The sequence below is a fragment of the Eschrichtius robustus genome, chromosome 11, assembly GCF_028021215.1.
Source record: "Eschrichtius robustus isolate mEscRob2 chromosome 11, mEscRob2.pri, whole genome shotgun sequence".
NCBI lineage: Eukaryota > Metazoa > Chordata > Mammalia > Artiodactyla > Eschrichtiidae > Eschrichtius > Eschrichtius robustus.
Window position 1 is genome coordinate 68,545,668 of NC_090834.1, and position 18,028 is coordinate 68,563,695.

Genomic DNA, 18,028 nt, shown 5'->3' on the forward strand with positions numbered 1-18,028 from the left:
TGTAATTCTTTGGTTTTTTTTTAACATCTTTATTGGATTATAATTGCTTTACAATGTTGTGTTTCTGCTTTATAACAAAGTGAATCAGTTATATGTATACATATATCCCCATATCCCCTCCCTCTTACGTCTCCCTCCCACCCTCCCTATCCCACCCCTCTAGGTGGTCACAAAGCACCGAGCTGCTCTCCCTGTGCTATGCAGCTGCTTCCCACTAGCTATCTGTTTTACATTTGGTAGTGTATATATGTCCATGCCACTCTCTCACTTCGTCCCAGCTTACCCATCCCCCTCCCCGTGTCCTCAAGTCCATTCTCTACGTCTGTGTCTTTATTCCTGTCCTGCCCCTAGGTTCTTCAGAACCTTTTTTTCTTTTCTCTTCTTTAGATTCCATATACATGTGTTAGCATACAGTATTTGCTTTTCTCTTTCTGACTTACTTCACTCTGTATGACACACTCTAGGTCCATCCACCTCACTACAAATAACTCAATTTTGTTTCTTTCTATGGCTGAGTAATATTCCATTGTATATATGTGCCACATCTTTATCCATTCGTCTGTCGATGGACACTTAGGTGGCTTCCATGTCCTGGCTATTGTAAATAGAGCTGCAATGAACATTGTGGTACATGACTCTTTTTGAATTATAGTTTTCTCAGGGTATATGCCCAGTAGTGGGATTGCTGGGTCGTATGGTAGTTCTATTTTTAGTTTTTTAAGGAACCTCCATACTGTTCTCCATAGTGGCTGTATCAATTTACATTCCCACCAACAGTGCAAGAGGGTTCCCTTTTCTCCACACCCTCTCCAGCATTTGTTGTTTGTATATTTTTTGATGATGGCCATTCTGACGGGTGTGAGGTGATACCTCATTGTAGTTTTGATTTGCATTTCTCTAATGATTTGTGATGTTGAGCATCCTTTCATGTGTTTGTTGGCAATCTGTATATCTTCTTTGGAGAAATGTCTACTTAGGTCTTCTGCCCATTTTTGGATTGGGTTTTTCTTTTTTTGATGTTGAGCTGCATGAGCTACTTGTAAATTTTGGAGATTAATCCTTCGTCAGTTGCTTCATTTGCAAATATTTTCTCCCATCCTGAGGGTTGTCTTTTCGTCTTGTTTATGTTTTCCTTTGCTGTACAAAAGCTTTTAAGTTTCATTAGGTCCCATTTGTTTATTTTTGTTTCCATTTCTCTAGGAGGTGGGTCAAAAAGGATCTTGCTGTGATTTATGTCATAGAGTGTTCTGCCTATGTTTTCCTCTAAGAGTTTTATAGTGTCCAGCCTTACATTTAGGTCTTTAATCCATTTTGAGTTTATTTTTGTGTATGGTGTTAGGGAGTGTTCTAATTTCATTATTTTACATGTACCTGTCCAGTTTTCCCAGCACCACTTATTGAAGAGGCTATCTTTTCTCCATTGTATATTCTTGCCTCCTTTATCAAAGATAAGGTGACCATATGTGCATGGGTTTATCTCTGGGCTTTCTATCCTGTTCCATTGATCTATATTTCTGTTTTTGTGCCAGTACCATACTGTCTTGATTACTGTAGCTTTGTAGTATAGTCTGAAGTCAGGGAGTCTGATTCCTTCAGCTCCGTTTTTTTCCCTCAAAACCGCTTTGGCTATTCGGGGTCTTTTGTATCTCCATACAAGTTTTAAGACTTTTTGTTCTAGTTCTGTAAAAAATGCCATTGGTAATTTGATAGGGATTGCATTGAATCTGTAGATTGCTTTGGGTAGTATAGTCATTTTCACAATATTGATTCTTCCAAACGAAGAACATGGTACAACTCTCCATCTGCTGGTATCATCTTTAATTTCTTTCATCAGTGTCTTATAGTTTTCTGCATACAGGTCTTTTGTCTCCTTTGGTAGGTTTATTGCTAGGTATTTTATTCTTTTTGTTGCAGTGGTAAACGGGAGTGTTTCCTTAATTTCTCTTTCAGATTTTTCATCATTAGTGTATAGGAATGCAAGAGATTTCTGTGCATTACTTTTGTATCCTGCTACTCTACCAAATTCAATGATTAGCTCCAGTAGTTTTCTGGTAGCATCTTTAGGATTCTCTCTGTATAATATCATGTCACCTGCAAACAGTGACAGCTTTACTTCTTCTTTTCCGATTTGGATTCCTTTTATTTCTTTTTCTTCTCTGATTGCTGCGGCTAAAACTTCCAAAACTATGTTGAATAATAATGGTGAGAGTGGACAACCTTGTCTTGTTTCTCATCTTAGAGGAAATGGTTTCAGTTTTCCACCATTGAGAACGATGTTGGCTGTGGGTTTGTCATATATGGCCTTTATTATGTTGAGGAAAGTTCCCTCTATGCCTACTTTCTGGAGGGTTTTTATCATAAATGGGTGTTGAATTTTGTCAAAAGCTTTTTCTGTATCCATTGAGATGATCATATGGTTTTTCCCCTTCAGTTTGTTAATATGGTTTATCACATTGATTGATTTGCGTATATTGAAGAATCCTTGCGTTCCTGGGATAAACCCCACTTGATCATAGTGTATCGTCCTTTTAATGTGCTGCTGGATTCTGTTTGCTAGTATTTTGTTGAGGATTTTTGCATCTATGTTCATCAGTGATATTGGTCTGTAATTTTCTTTTTTTGTGACATCTTGTCTGGTTTTGGTATCAGGGTGATGGTGGCCTCGTAGAATGAGTTTGGGAGTGTTCCTCCCTCTGCTATATTTTGGAAGAGTTTGAGAAGGATAGGTGTTAGCTCTTCTCTAAATGTTTGATAGAATTCGCTTGTGAAGCCATCTGGTCCTGGGCTTTTGTTTGTTATACGATTTTTAATCACAGCCTCAATTTCAGTGCTTATGATTGGTCTGTTTATATTTTCTATTTCTTCCTGGTTCAGTCTCAGAAGGTTGTGCTTTTCTAAGAATTTGTCCATTTCTTCCAGGTTGTCCATTTCATTGGCATATAGTTGCTTGTAGTAATCTCTCATGATCCTTTGTATTTCTGCAGTGTCAGTTGTTACTTCTCCTTTTTCATTTCTGATTTTATTGATTTGAGTCTTCTCCCTTTTTTTCTTGATGAGTCTGGCTAGTGGTTTATCAATTTTGTTTATCTTCTCAGCCAGCTTTTAGTTTTATTGATCTTTGCTATTGTTTCCTTCATTTCTTTTTCATTTATTTCTGATCTGATCTTTATGATTTCTTTCCTTCTGCTAATTTTGGGGGTTTTTTGTTCTCTTTTCTCTAGTTCCTTTAGGTGTAAGGTTAGGTTGTTTATTTGAGATGTTTCTTGTTTCTTGAGGTAGGATTGTATTGCTATAAACTTTCCTCTTAGAACTGCTTTTGCTGCATCCCATAGGTTTTGGATCATCCTGTTTTCGTTGTCATTTGTGTCTAGGTATTTTTTTGATTTCCTCCTTGATTTCTTCAGTGATCTCTTATTTAGTAGTGAATTGTTTACCCTCCATGTGTCTGTAATATTTTTTCCTGTGATTGATATTTAGTCTCATAGCATTGTGGTTGGAAAAGATACTTGATATGATTTCAATTTTCTTAAATTTACCAAGGCTTGATTTGTGACCCAAGATATGATCTATCCTGGAGCATGTTCCATGTGCACTTGAGAAGAAAGTGTATTCTGTTGTTTTTGGATGGAATGTCCTATAAATATCAATTAAGTCCATCTTGTTTAATGTATCATTTAAAGCTTGTGTTTCCTTATTTATTTGCATTTTGGATGATCTGTCCATTGGTGAAAGTGGGGTGTTAAAGTCCCCTACTATTATTGTGTTATTGTCAATTTCCCTTTTTATGGCTGTTAGCATTTGCCTTATGTATTGAGGTGCTCCTATGTTGGGTGCATAAATATTTACAATTGTTATATCTTCTTCCTGGATTGATCCCTTGATCATTATGTAGTGTCCTTCTTTGTCTCTTGTAATAGTCTTTATTTTAAAGTCTATTTTGTCTGATATGAGAATTGCTACTCCAGCTTTCTTTTGATTTCCATTTGCATGGAATATCTTTCTCCATCCCCCCACTCTCAGTCTGTATGTGTTCCTAGATTTGAAGTGGGCCTCTTGTAGACAGCATATATACAGGTCTTGTTTTTGTATCCATTCAGCCAGTCTATGTCTTTTGGTTGGAGCATTTAATCCATTTACATTTAAGGTAGTTATTGATATGTATGTTCCTATTACCATTTTCTTAATTGTTTTGGGTTTGTTATTGTAGGTCTTTTCCTTCTCTTGTGTTTCCTGCCTAGAGAAATTTAGCATTTGTTATAGAGCTGGTTTGGTGGTGCTGAATTCTCTTAGCTTTTGCTTGTCTGTAAAGGTTTTAATTTCTCCGTCGAATCTGAATGAGATCCTTTGTGGGTAGCGTATCCTTGGTTGTATGTTTTTCCCTTTCATCACTTTAAATATGTCCTGCCGCTCCCTTCTGGCTTGCAGAGTTTCTGCTGAAAGATCAGCTGTTAACCTTATGGGGATTCCCTTGTATGTTATTTGTTGTTTTTCCCTTGTTGCTTTTAATAATTTTTCTTTGTATTTAATTTTTGATAGTTTGATTAATATGTGTCTTGGCATGTTTCTCCTTGGGTTCATCCTGTATGGGCCTCTTTGTGCTTCCTGGACTTGATTGACTATTTCCTTCCCCATATTAGGGAAGTTTTCGACTATAATCTCTTCAAATATTTTTTCAGTCCCTTTCTTTTTCTCTTCTTCTTCTGGGACCCCTATAATTAGAATGGTGGTGAATTTATTGTTGTCCCAGAAGTCTCTGAGACTGTCCTCAGTTCTTTTCATTCTTTTTTCTTTATTCTGCTCTGCAGTAGTTATTTCCACTATTTTATCTTCCAGGTCACTTATCCGTTCTTCTGCCTCAGTTATTCTGCTTTTGATTCCTTCTAGAGAATTTTTGATTTCATTTATTGTGTTGTTCATCATTGTTTGTTTGCTCTTCAGCTCTTCTAGGTCCTTGTTAAACGTTTCTTGTATTTTCTCCATTCTATCTCCAAGATTTTAGATCATCTTTACTATCATTACTCTGAATTCTTTTTCAGGTAGACTGCCTATTTCCTCTTCATTTGTTTGGTCTGGTGGGTTTTTTTTATCTTGCTCCTTCATCTGCCCTGTGTTTCTCTGTCTTCTCATTTTGCTTAACATACTGCATTTGGGGTCTCCTTTTTACAGGCTGCAGGTTCATAGTTCCCATTGTTTTTGGTGTCTGCCCCCAAAGGCTAAGGTTAGTTCAGTGGGTTGTGTAGGCTTCCTGGTGGAGGGGACTGGTGCCTGTGTTCTGGTGGATGAGGCTGGATCTTGTCTTTCTGGTGGGCAGGACTGCATCCAGTGGTGTGTTTTGGGGTGTCTGTGACCTTATTATGATTTTAGGCAGCCTCTGCTGATGGGTGGGGTTGTGTTTCTGTCTTGCTAGTTGTTTGGCATAGGGTGTCCAGCACTGTAGCTTGCTGTTCATTGAGTGGAGCTGGGTCTTAGTGTTGAGATGTAGATCTCTGGGAGAGCTTTCACCGTTTGACATTACATGGAGCCGGGAGGTCTCTGGTGGACCAATGTCCTGAACTCGGCTCTCCCACCTAAGAGGCACATGCCTGACACCCGGCTGGAGCACCAAGACCCTGTTAGCCACACAGCTCAGAAGAAAAGGGAGAAAAAAAGAAAGGAAGAGTGAGAGAGAGAGAGAGGGAGGGAGGGAGGGAGAAGAAAAAATAAATAAAGTTATTAAAATAAAAATATTTTTTAATTATTAAAAATTTAAAAAAATTAAAAAGTAATAAAAATAAAAGAGAGAAAGAAGAGAACAACCAAACCAAAAAACAAATCCACCTATGATAACAAGTGCTAAAAAGTATACAAAAAAAAAAAAGAAAAGACAGAACCCTAGGACAAATGGTAAAAGCAAAGCTATACAGACAAAATCACACAAAGAAGCAAACACATAAACACAAAAAGAGAAAAAGGAAATATATATATATATCTATATATAAAAAAAGGAAAAGAGCAACCAAATCAATAAACAAATCTATCAATGATAATAAACTCTAAATACTAAACTAAGATAAACATAAAACCAAAAACAAATTAGATGCAGAATGCAAACCTCAAGTCTACAGTTGCTCCCAAAGTCCACCTCCTCAATTTGGGATGATTCGTTGTCTCTTCAGGTATTCCACAGGTGCAGGCACATCAAGTTGACTGTGGAGATTTAATTCACTGCTCCTGAAGCTGCTGGGAGGAATTTCCCTTTCTCTTCTTGTTCGCACAGCTCCCGGGGTTCAGCTTTGGATTTGGACCCGCTTCTGCGTGTAGGTCGCCTGAGGTCGTCTGTTCTTCGCTCAGACAGGATGGGATTAAAGGAGCAGCTGATTTGGGGGCTCTGGCTCACTCAGGTGGGGGGGAGGGAGGGGTACGGATGCGGGGCAAGCCTGCGGCGGCAGAGGCCGGCTTGACGTTGCACCAGCCTGAGGCACGCCGTGCGTTCTCCCGGGGAAGTTGTCCCTGGATCACAGGACCCTGGCAGTGGTGGGCTGCACAGGCTCCCGGGAGGGGCGGTGTGGATAGTGACCTGTGCTTGCACACAGCCTTCTTGGTGGTGACAGCAGCAGCCTTAGCGTCTCATGCCTGTCTCTGGGGTCCGCGCTGATAGCCGCGGCTCGCACCCGTCTCTGGAGCTCGTTTAGGCGGTGCTCTGAACCCACTCTCCTCGTGCATCCTGAAACAATTGTCTCTTGTCTCTTCGGCAGCTCCAGACTTTTTCCCGGACTCCCGCCCGGCTAGCTGTGGCGCACTAGCCCCCTTCAGGCTGTGTTCACGCAGCCAACCCCAGTCCTCTCCCTGGGGTCTGACCTCCAAAGCCCGAGCCTCAGCTCCCAGCCCCCGCCCGTCCCCGCGGGTGAGCAGACAAGCCTCTCGGGCTGGTGAGTGCTGGTCAGCACCGATCCTCTGTGTGGGAATCTCTCCACTTTGCCCTCCGCACCCCTGTTGCTGTGCTCTCCTCCGTGGCTCTGAAGCTTCGCCTCTGCCACCCACCGTCTCTGCCAGTGAAGGGCCTTCCTAGTGTGTGGAAAGTTTTCCTCCTTCACAGCTCCCTCCCAGAGGTGCAGGTCCCATCCCTATGCTTTTGTCTCTGTTTTTTCTTTTTTCTTTTGCCCTACTCAGGTACATGGGGAGTTTCTTGCCTTTTGGGAGGTCTGAGGTCTCCTGCCAGCATTCAGTAGGTATTCTGTAGGAGCTGTTCCACATGTAGATGTATTTCTGATGTATTTGTGGGGAGGAAGGTGATCTCCACGTCTCACTCCTCCACCATCTTGAAGGTCCCTCTCAAGTTTTGTAATTCTTTGTAGATTTGTGGAGTGTTTTTAAGGATGCAAGAAACTATTTACAATAGCCAAGACATGGAAGCAACCTGAGTGTCCATAAACAGATGAATGGATAAAGAAGATGTGGTACGTATATTCCACAGAATACTAGTCAGCCATAAAAAAGAATGAAATATTGCCATTTACAGCAACATTGATAGACCTAGAGATTATCATACTAAGTGAAGTAAGTCAGACAGAGAAAGACAAATATCATATGATACCACTTATGTGTGGAATCTAGAAAATAATACAAATGAATTTATTTAAAAAACAGAAACAGACTCACAGACATAGAAAACAAACTTATGGTTACCAAAGGGGAAAGGCAGGGAGGGATTAATTAAGAGGATGGGATTAACAGATACACACTACTATGTATAAAATAAATAACCAGGATTTACTGTATAGCATGGGGAACTATATTCAATATCTTGTAATAACCTATAGTGGAAAAGAATACATATATATATACACATAGATACGTAACTGAATCACTTTGCTGTACACCTGAAACTAACACAGTATTGTAAATCAACTATACTTCAATTAAAAAGAAAAAAATAATGTTTAAAGATGCAAGAAAACTAAGGCACTAGTATGTATTTTTATTTTTAATAACTTTGTGATTAACAACTTAAGGATAATTATTTTATGTAGCACTGTACTGTTTGTAAAAGAACTGCAATTAGTTTAGTCAACAAGTATGAAATGCATTATATTAGACGTTGAGAACACAGAGGCGAAATGTCTTTCCTGTCCTCAAATGTAGTGATATTTGCACAGGTTGTGGGAGCGAAGGGAGAACAAAGTCAAGGCAAGGTTTCCTGAAGGATGGGAGACTTGAGGGGACCCAAAGGACCCACCAAGTGGAGAGTTAAAGGAGGGTGTTCTCAGAGGGGAGAGCTGTATGTGCATCTCCAGGAACTAGAATAACTAAGGAAGACAAGGCAGATATCCCCCCGGGAAAAGTGAAAGAGCGTGAGATTCAGAATCTAGTAAGGGTGAGGTTCAAACTAGAATCCAGGTCTTTTGTCTCCTCTCTCCCTGCTTTTTCCAATATGTCACATGTAACTTGGGGTGACTTAGTTAATCCCCAAATGACAAATCGAACCACATTAGTAATCATTTCCCAGATGATGACTCACTTCAAGCAATAACTAAACCCAAGTCCATTGGTAGAAGGTCCCTTGGAGAGCTATTTATGGAGGGATTTAACCTAATGAGGATAGTGATTTCTCTAATGTTTCACTGCCCACTTCAGGTTTTTTGCTACACTGGTGCTTTTGAGTACACATCCTCATTTGCACTTTTAAATCAGTTCCATCTTAATATGGAGATTTCTCCCAGGCGAGCCCTCAGATCAGCAGAACAGGAATATTCTCTGCCAGCCGCTTTGCTGACGTCAGAAGCCACACTGCAGTTTCTTCAGATGCAGCTCCTTCTGGCCACATTTTGGATCCTGGATATGACAGAAAGGACCGAGGAGCAGGGAATGCCTCTGAGGATGGGAAAGGCCCTTCTGACAAAGGACACTTGACTGACCTGTTGCCTTTGCTGTGCTGACGCTGTCCTCGGGGACTCAGAGCATTTCCATTACCTGGAGCCTGCGTGTCAGAATCGGCCTTCCTTTTTTTGTTGTTGTTTTTTTTGGAGGTGTAATTGATATATAACATGATACTAGTTTCAGGTGTACAACACAATGATTTGACATTTGTATATATTGCAAAATGATCGCCACATTAATCTAATTAACGTCTGTCATCTTATTTACAAAAATGGAAACAGTATGGACGTTCCTCAAATAATTAAAAATAGAACTTCCATATGATCCAGGAATTCCACTTCTGGGTATTTATCAGAAGAAAACGAAAACACTAATTCAAAAAGATATGTGTCCCCCCTATGTTGTATATTGTAAATGTCCTGTATTGTAAATATGCAGCATTATTTACAATAGCCAAAATATGAAAACAACCTAAGTGTTCATCAATAGGTGAATGGATAAAGAAGATGTGATTATACACACACACACACACACACACACACACACACACACACACACTGGAATACTACTCAGCCATAAAAAAGAAGAAAATCTTGCTGTTTGTAATGACTTGGATGGACCTTGATGGCATTATGCTAAGTGAAATAAGTCAGAGAAAAATACCATATGATCATTTATATGTAGAATCTAAAAAACAAAGCCAAACAAACCTAAGCTCATAGACACAGAGAACAGATAGTGGTTGTCAGAGGCAGGGGGTGGTGGAGTATGCGTGAAAGGGTAAAGGGGGTCAAAAGGTACAAACTTGCAGTTATAAAATCAATAAGACATGGGATGTAATGTACAGCATGGTGACTATAGTTAATACTGTAATGCATATTTGAAAGCTGCTGAAAGAGGAGATCTTAAAAGTTCTCATCACAAGAAAAAAAATTTTTTTGTAACGATGTATGGTGACAGGTAAACTTTATTGCTCAACCCTGCCCTAGCTCTTGGTTGTCTCTCAAACTTTTGTGCTTGTCCAAGCAGCCTATTTTATTTTTAATAGCTCCTAGTAGTTGAGGGTGTGCTGACCCCCGTCAGTGTCCCAGAGGAGAGGATCTCAATCAGCACCTAGATTAAGGCTGATTGGAAGCCAGACTCTCAGGCAGCAGCAATGATGATATGCTAATAGGCCTCTTTCACATAAAGGCTGAATTCCTGGGTCTGTTGGCCGTGAGGGTGGGAGGTATTTCAGATTCAGGTAAGCTGGGCCAAGGCAGAGGGAAAACCAAAGATGGCGTCCACCGGCCTCTGTTCCCTGAGCCGGCCCTTGAAGTGTGCCTGCCCCTCAGGCCACAGCTGCTGGACAAGCAAATAGGCCTCTTTCAACAGAAAGACAGGGTAAGTTTCAATCTGCTGTCTGTGCTGCCTGGGGGTAGATGTCTGCGAACAACTGTTTTTCTGATTGTTACAATCCCGTGGGCCCAGGGAACTCAAGGCCCCCCTGGCCTCCAGAGCCAGGAAATGGAGGGGCGTCCCCTGGGCTACAGCTGTAAAAACTGGGTCACCAGATGTAAAACCCGGGGCACCGGGCGAGTGTAGCAGCTCCCCTCCAGGAGATCCCAGCTCTGGAAGGCAGCGGGGGAGGAAAGATGGCGCCCAGCTGGAGCCAGGTGGGAGGCAGGTGCAAGGATGGTGCCCACTGAAAATATTTTTTTAATTTTTTAAAAAGAAAGATTTTTTTTTAAAGATAAAAGAGATAAAAATTTTTTTAAAAAGAAAGAAAAAGATAGTGCCTGCTGGCTTTAGCAAGGCAGAAGGAGCACAGAAGGAAACCACAGGCCTCCGTCCAGGCCAGCAGGCCAGGGCCCCTCAGTCCGATGCTTTAAAATTAGCAGATGAACCTCTTTCACCTCAAGGCTGGGCATTTTGCAAAGGCTGCCCTGCCCTGGGTCCTGGGTGCGCGAGTCCGTGGGAGCTCTCTTGGAGACGTTTCTCGGTTTGCCAGGGCCCCACGGGTCTTTGGAGCATGAACTGGTGGTTTTCAAAACTAGGTGTTTCGGGGGCTCGTCTCAGGAGCAGGTCTTGAAAGGTGGAGTGCACAACGTGGGACTCAAGCTGTCTGCTCTTCAGGGAGAAGCTCTGGGTTTGGGGTCCCTTCCCATTGTGCCCATTGTGGGTTGGGGGCTTCATAACAAAATGGTGTTTCAGCCTTTCCTACCCACTTTAATGTGGTTTTTTTCTCATGTGCCCAGTAGGAAGGAGTTGTTCTGCTAGTTTTTAGGGGTTTTTTTTCAGAGAAAGTTGTTCCCTATGTAGCTGTAGATTCAGCATGTGCGTGGGAGGAGGTGAATTCAGGATCCTTCTGTGTCCCCTCCTTGAACTGGAACCTTCGCCTTCCATTTCTTAGTGGCCTTGCTGTTAGCAGAAGGCAGCAGGGAATAGCTGGTGAAGAGCAGAGATACTGGAGTCCAGGAGTCCTAGAATCTCGCCTTTCGCCGCTCACAAGCCGTGGGACCTGAGGCAAGCTACTTACCTAGTTAGGCCACTTTCTGACAGGAGTCATTTCTCCTACCCTGTATGTTTTGAAAGCCTCAGTTGGATCTGTCCCAATTAGAGAATGCTATTTGCTCTGGCTTTGATGTTAATTCAGAACCAGACCAAGTTTCACAACCATAATTCTAGCTATTAAGCTTTAAAATAAATTTTGCTTAAATTGTGGCAAGAAAAACCACTTTGTTATTCTGACTTGAAACTCACTTCCTCCATTGGAGTTATTATGTTTATAACATGAAGTTTCCTAATCGGGCAACTCTTCTAATATAGCAGAAGACTATACCTAACTCGTAGGATTGTTGGGAGGATTATGAAGGCGGATTCAGGGATGTGCCTGTGATCAGTTCCCAGTGACGTCCTCCCTATGATCAAATTAGTTTCGAATGTCTGACAGTATTCGTCAAACTTACGGATCCTTGTTCAGACCAAGTGGGGCTGGGTCAGTTACCCTTTCATAGGTCATCCTTTTAAAAGTGCTTGCTTCTTCCTAGTTCCTGTTGAGAAGAATATTTTTGAGTATCCCTTGTTTTGATTTCACTAATGAATAATTTCTTCCCTGGAAGAGTAAGTAGAAAATAGAGGCAAGAAAGACCATTTAAAAGAGATGAGAGTCAACTCCTAAAACTAGAATTTGGAGTGTAGGGCAGCACAACCTTTTCCTAAAGGTAGTTTTGATGCTCTGGTCATTTGGGTAAGTTAGAGCGGTGCAGGTCAGTTGTGATGCTCGCCGTATAACATCAGGAGCACAGGAAAGGGTTTATGTTACAGGCTAATCCAGTTCATCTAGATCTCAGTGCGCCCACTGATTTGGGTGGAGTAGATCAACAGATTGCAGCCTGTCCTCAGAGTCGTACTTTGCACCAAGCGCCGGCAATAGGAAGGCTGCCCTGGCCTCTAGCCTGACTGTCACCCCCACTGGTGTGACAAAATGCTTCACTTTTCAGCCTCAGTATCCCTACCTATAGAATAAGATTGAGATCCTTCTAAGTTATATGTTCCAGGGTCATTGCAGAGAATTTTAAACAGACTGTCTTGTCTATGTCAACTGCATTAGTAACTTGAGGTCTTTCTGTGTCAAGTGACTGGAAACTTATTTTTTCATCAGTACAGATTATATTTTTTGCTTACAAAATATATGTATTTGCTCTTTTTGCTTATTTATTCTGCTTACTACAGCAAAAAAAATGTTTTTGTAACATTTTTCATTTTGAAAATATTGAGTTTTGGAAAATATCTTAACTTTTTATTCATCTCCCTTGACATAGCTGATCAATTCTAGATTGCCTGTGGCAACACTCCTGGGGCAAATCTGTATTTCTTCTTTTTATGTAGTCCACAGCTAAGTAGCAAAGAGGACAATTTTAGGTAAAAGACATCAGGGCTGGATTTTCAAGCCTCTTATCCAGAGGTCACTAAATTTGTGAATTCTCCTTCTTGTCAATTCTATCTCCTAAGTAGAACTCTAATCCAGTGTGTTCCCCAGAATGTTTTCCATGAAACATCAGTCCCAAAAGATATTCTTTGAAAAATAAATTCCATAGCCAGATAGGTTAGGAGAATGCTGTGTCCTATTGCAATTAGGATGCTTTTAGTGACAAGTCACAGAAAACACTGTTTCAAACCGACTTAACAGTAAGGAAAATTTATTGTATCCTGTGCTGGACATCTGGGATTTGGGGAAAGGAAGGTACGGTTCAATCAGAAGATTCAGTATTGTCAAAGACTCAGCTTCATTCATTACTTTTATCATGAACACAGAAGAATATGTGATGTAATAAAATATGAAAACAATACAAGACCTATACCCCTACCACAGGCTTCCTGTATGCCCTTTCTCTGTTGCTGCCCTCTGCATTCCCACATATGATACTTTTGAGTGAGGTATTAACCCTCTTTTGATGATTCAGGGTCATAATTCGAACGCTGGTTATTGTCGCGTGTTCGTGTAGAAAGTGAGGCGTGTCAGGCTCCTCAGCTCTGCCCCGAATGACCCCAGACTATTGATTGAAATGATCTATTCCTATGTCCCCACCAGACAGTGAACTCAAGGACGAGGATTATATCTTTTTCATCTCTTTTCCAAGGGCCCAGCATAAGACAACAAGAAGTAGGTGCTCATTTATATTTTGTTCTTAAAATCACATTTCTTATCTAAAAGTGGAGGTTGCAGGAAAAGATTGGACTCTCTGCTCTGAGGTATCTGGTGCCTCCATCCTCCTCTCCTACAATGGATTTTGGCAAATTTGTTTTGTTGGAGCCATGTTTACACTTGGACCGTCAATGGCAGCCATTTGGTCCGAGCCCAGATGCCCCTTCCCAGACATGGCAGCCATCAGCAAGTGCACTGCCAGACTCTCCACATGGTTGTAAATTGTAACGTTGCAGTTTCTTAGAAACCTTTAATACGGCTCACCAGATTTTGGTCTCATTTTGACAATTGCGAAGGCACCAAATATTAGTCAAACTACCGAAAGATGACCCCTCTGAGCATGAGCCTAATAAATGAAACTGTGGGTTGGTTTTTAGTCCCAGACAGACTGGATTCCTCTAAGTGGGGTGGAGTGTCTTTGACAGCATCTTCTCCCGAGAGAGCTCAATGCCAAAACCTTTGTTCGCTCCGGGACTGTTTTGTTCTTTGAAACAATGCGGCTTTGATTTCTCCAGTGGGAGCCAGTGCTCCAATTTCCTTGACTGGAAAGAAGTGGAGACTTCATTTCCTGCCACAGCCCGCTGCCAGGTTGTCCTGACCTGCATGTACGCGCCGTGCCTGCCTGCAGACACGTTCCTCGCTTCTCTCTCCTCCTGCTGCTCCCAGCCTTCAGTGGCAGCGAAGCACTGCAAAGGAGCACTCTTGGGCCAAGGAGGTGGGAAAAGGCAGCACCACCATACTCCTTGGCTGTGAGCAGTTGAAGGAGGGACAAATGCTGGGGCTGGCTTAATGGATGTTCAAACCTTGCTTCAGCACCTGCAACCCTCTTAGCGGTCTAGTCTGAACTTTCTGGCATTGGAGCCACGAGCATCCCTCTTTTTCACGGTTCACAGAAATTGCAGAAGTCAGATTTCCACTCTTCTGATTCCAAGAAGACTCAGGGACTCTTCATGCTGCAATCTCACATTGCAAACAGCTGATCTTGTGCAAAACCCCTATTCAAAGCAGCTTTGAAGCTCTCAGTTGTCATATGAGCTGACAGCGTAATCCCAGGGACGGTTGTGCTATGGCCAGTGGCCCTCTATTCCCTGTGGTGCGGACAGCAAGTGCCCTATAGTTATTTAGCCCCAGGGGGTGGGGTCTGAGAATGGAGAGAGGGTTTGGCTTTTGGAAAGAGCTGGGACCATTTTTTTTTTTAACTATTATTTTATTTTATTTATTATTTATTTTGGTTGCGCTGGGTCTTAGTTGTAGCAGGCGGGCTCCTTAGTTGAGGTTCGTGGGCTCCTCAGTTATGGCATGCAAACTCTTAGTTATGGCATGCATGTGGGATCTAGTTCCTTAACCAGGGATCAAACCCAGGCCCCCTGCATTGGAAGGCGGATTCTTAAACATTGCGCCACCAGGGAAGTCCCGGAAAGAGCTAGGACCTTTGATCCATAGTAAAAGGAGGAGAGTCACGTGGGGACAATTGTTGGCAAGTCGGTAGTTTCAATGGTAGGAAGAGATGGGGGAATAGAATTGCTTCTCAATGAAGTAGAAGCTGAGTCCCAGGCCACCACAGCTGGGGACACAGTACAATCCTTGGTGGTCAGCAAGGGGGGCTGTATTAGGTTGTGTATCAAGGCTCGTCAAACTTTAATGGAATTCTGATCCAGTAGGTCTGGAGTGAGACCAATTATTCTGCAATTCTAACAAGTTCCCAGGTGATACTAGTCCAAAGACTATACTTGGAGTAGCAAGGTTGTATATCATTACAAATGTGCCCTTGCTGGGGGAACACCCACAGTTTTTTTTCATTGGGGCTGAAAAGCCTGGCAAGGCAATTTCACCAGCTAGGGCTAGGGTGTGGAGAGACAGGGAGGGGAGAGTCAGAGAAGGCTTAGGGAAGGAGGAGAAGATGTGAGATGGTTATTTTGAAGAACAGGGAAGTCAACATACCGGGGAGGTAGTGACGTCTGGTGGCACAAACTTCAAAGGATCTGGGTGTTCGGAAGAAAGGAGGGCAGACGTGGCTGGAAAGCGTTGGTGGGAAGCAAGGTGGACACTGGCCACCCGAGGCCACTGGCATGAAAGGAAGGACAGCAGGGGAAGTGATGGCATCAGGGGACAGCTGTGTTTCCTTCAGAACAAGGTGGCAGGAATGTTCAGAGAGAGATTGGGGATACAGGGACATTTGCTGGTGATGGACTGTGGGACCCAGAGGGTATGGAGGAAGGGCTTGAGAGAGCAGGGGCGGGGAGTTGGCATAGATTAGCAGGTGTATGGAGACGTTCGGGGGCGGGGGGTCCAGGGTGGCTGACAGGGGGCACTTAGCCTTCTGCTGGCCTGAGGAGGGAGGGAGGCCCAGTGGGAAGATGTGTAACCAGTTCAGGCTGCAGGGAGTGGGGCTGAGGGGGTAGCGGCTCTGACAGCTCTGCTAACACACAGGTCCTTTTGGGGGCGGCACATAAGAACTACAGGAGCAACGTTGCTCCTGGCACCCGAGTTACAAGTGCCCAACTGCATCACATTAGGACATTTGGCCTTTCCATTTGTCCAGTAGGTGGGGTATTTTCCATCTCCATTTAACATATGGATTGTGGGATCTCAGTTCCCTGACAAGGGATCGAACCTGTGCCCCTTGCAGTGGAAGCACGGAGTCTTAACCACTGGACTGGGAAGTCCCCAGCATACAGTTTTCAAGTGATCCTTAAAATGGCTTGTTTACAACTTTTGCTAACTCTTTAGATTGTGTGATAGTGTCCCCAGGAATAATGATTAAATCCGTGTTAAATTGTGCTTTCTGGCACAGCTTGATGACATCTGCAAAGATCTGATTTCCAAATAAGGTCACATTGGCAGCTACCGAGAGTTAGGAAGTCAGCATATCTTTTGAGGGGGACACAACTGAACCTATTACAGGGGGATTTGGAGGCTGATTGCTCCTCACTTCAGGTCCTGTGACCCTCACATACTCACTAGCTCTGCGCACCCCCAGGAAGGAGGGGCTCACTGTCGCTGGGACAGGTCTCTTCCTTTCTTTCCCCCTCTCTGTCCCCTCAACATGCAGTTGTGCACGTGGTGGTGAGGGCTGGCTCTCGAGATGCAGCGCAGGGTCCGAATCACGATGCTGTGACTTAAAACTTTCGAAAGAGCATGAAGAAATGTGCTCCTAACCACTGGCTGAATAAATGAAAGATCTTGGGTGAGGTGCTTAACTTCTCTGAGCCTCAATTTCCTCATCAATGAAATAGAGATGGTAAAGTACCTGCCTCAAGGAGGTTGGGAAGATGAAATGAAATGATTAATGTACCTAATCCAGCCTGGCATATACTAAATGCCCAAGAAATGTTAGCTAGAATAATCATAATAATAAGCCATAGCATAGCACTGGATAGTATTAATGCATTACTAATATCATTAATAAATAATAATAGTAATCCTCCAAAGACAGTCCATTCCACTTAGAAAAAATACCGAAGTTATTACCATGTCCTACTAGTTCCACGTGTCGCCCCTGCCCCTCTCCAGCCTCAGGCCCCTACTCTATTCAGTCACACTGACCCCTGCATTGACCCTCAGGCACTCTACCTGTGTTCCCATCTCAGGGCCATTGGTTTTGCTCCCCCTCTTCCTGCAGATATCTGCATAGTTCACTCCCTCGCTTTATTTAGATCTTTGCTCAGAGGTCACTTCCTCATAATACCCTATTTCAAGTAGCATTTACATCACTCTTGTTCTGTTTATTTCTCTATGTAGAGCATTTTTTACTACTGACATTATATATGTGTTTGTTCTCTTTCTCTCCAATCACCTGGAATGTTTGCTCCATAAGAAGACTTTGTCTCATTCACTGTTATATCCCCAGCACTGGAATAGTGCCTGCCACATAGCTTGGACTCAATAAGTATTTATGAGATGAATGGATTTGGAGAGCAATCCCACACCTGTCCAACGCTGTTTTTCATTACCTATCTGTCTCCTCACAACAACCCTAGGAGGTGGACAAACCAAGGATTATTTCACAGATAAGGCAAATGAAGCCCAAAGAGGTAAAGTGATTGACCTAAGCTCATGGAACTAATTAATGGGGGAGCTGGGATGCACGCTCTGGTCTGTGACTCTGTACGTCCCAGGCAGACCTGAACAGCCCTCAAGGATTCGCTGCTTATCAGTCACAGCGTTGCATCGTTGAGGCCAAAATTCTCACTGCCTCTTCTCCCATTGATGAGCATGCCCAATAGGTCTTGGCCTTTCCTGTGGAACAAGGGTACAATAGCCTGCCAAGGGGGTCTTTCTCCTGGGAGCCCAGCAGAGGGCGCTATAGAGACAGCATCCTGATGGGTGGCCTTGCTCTATCCCATCCTCCTGGACTAACTCCAGGTGATGTAGGCTCGGAGGACAGCCTGTGGGTCTGGACAGCCTGTGTGACTTCAGTGTCCTGCTTCTGCTCCTCTCTGCTCTGCGCTGAGAAGTTCCCTTGGCGAGAGCCCTGGCTGTCCT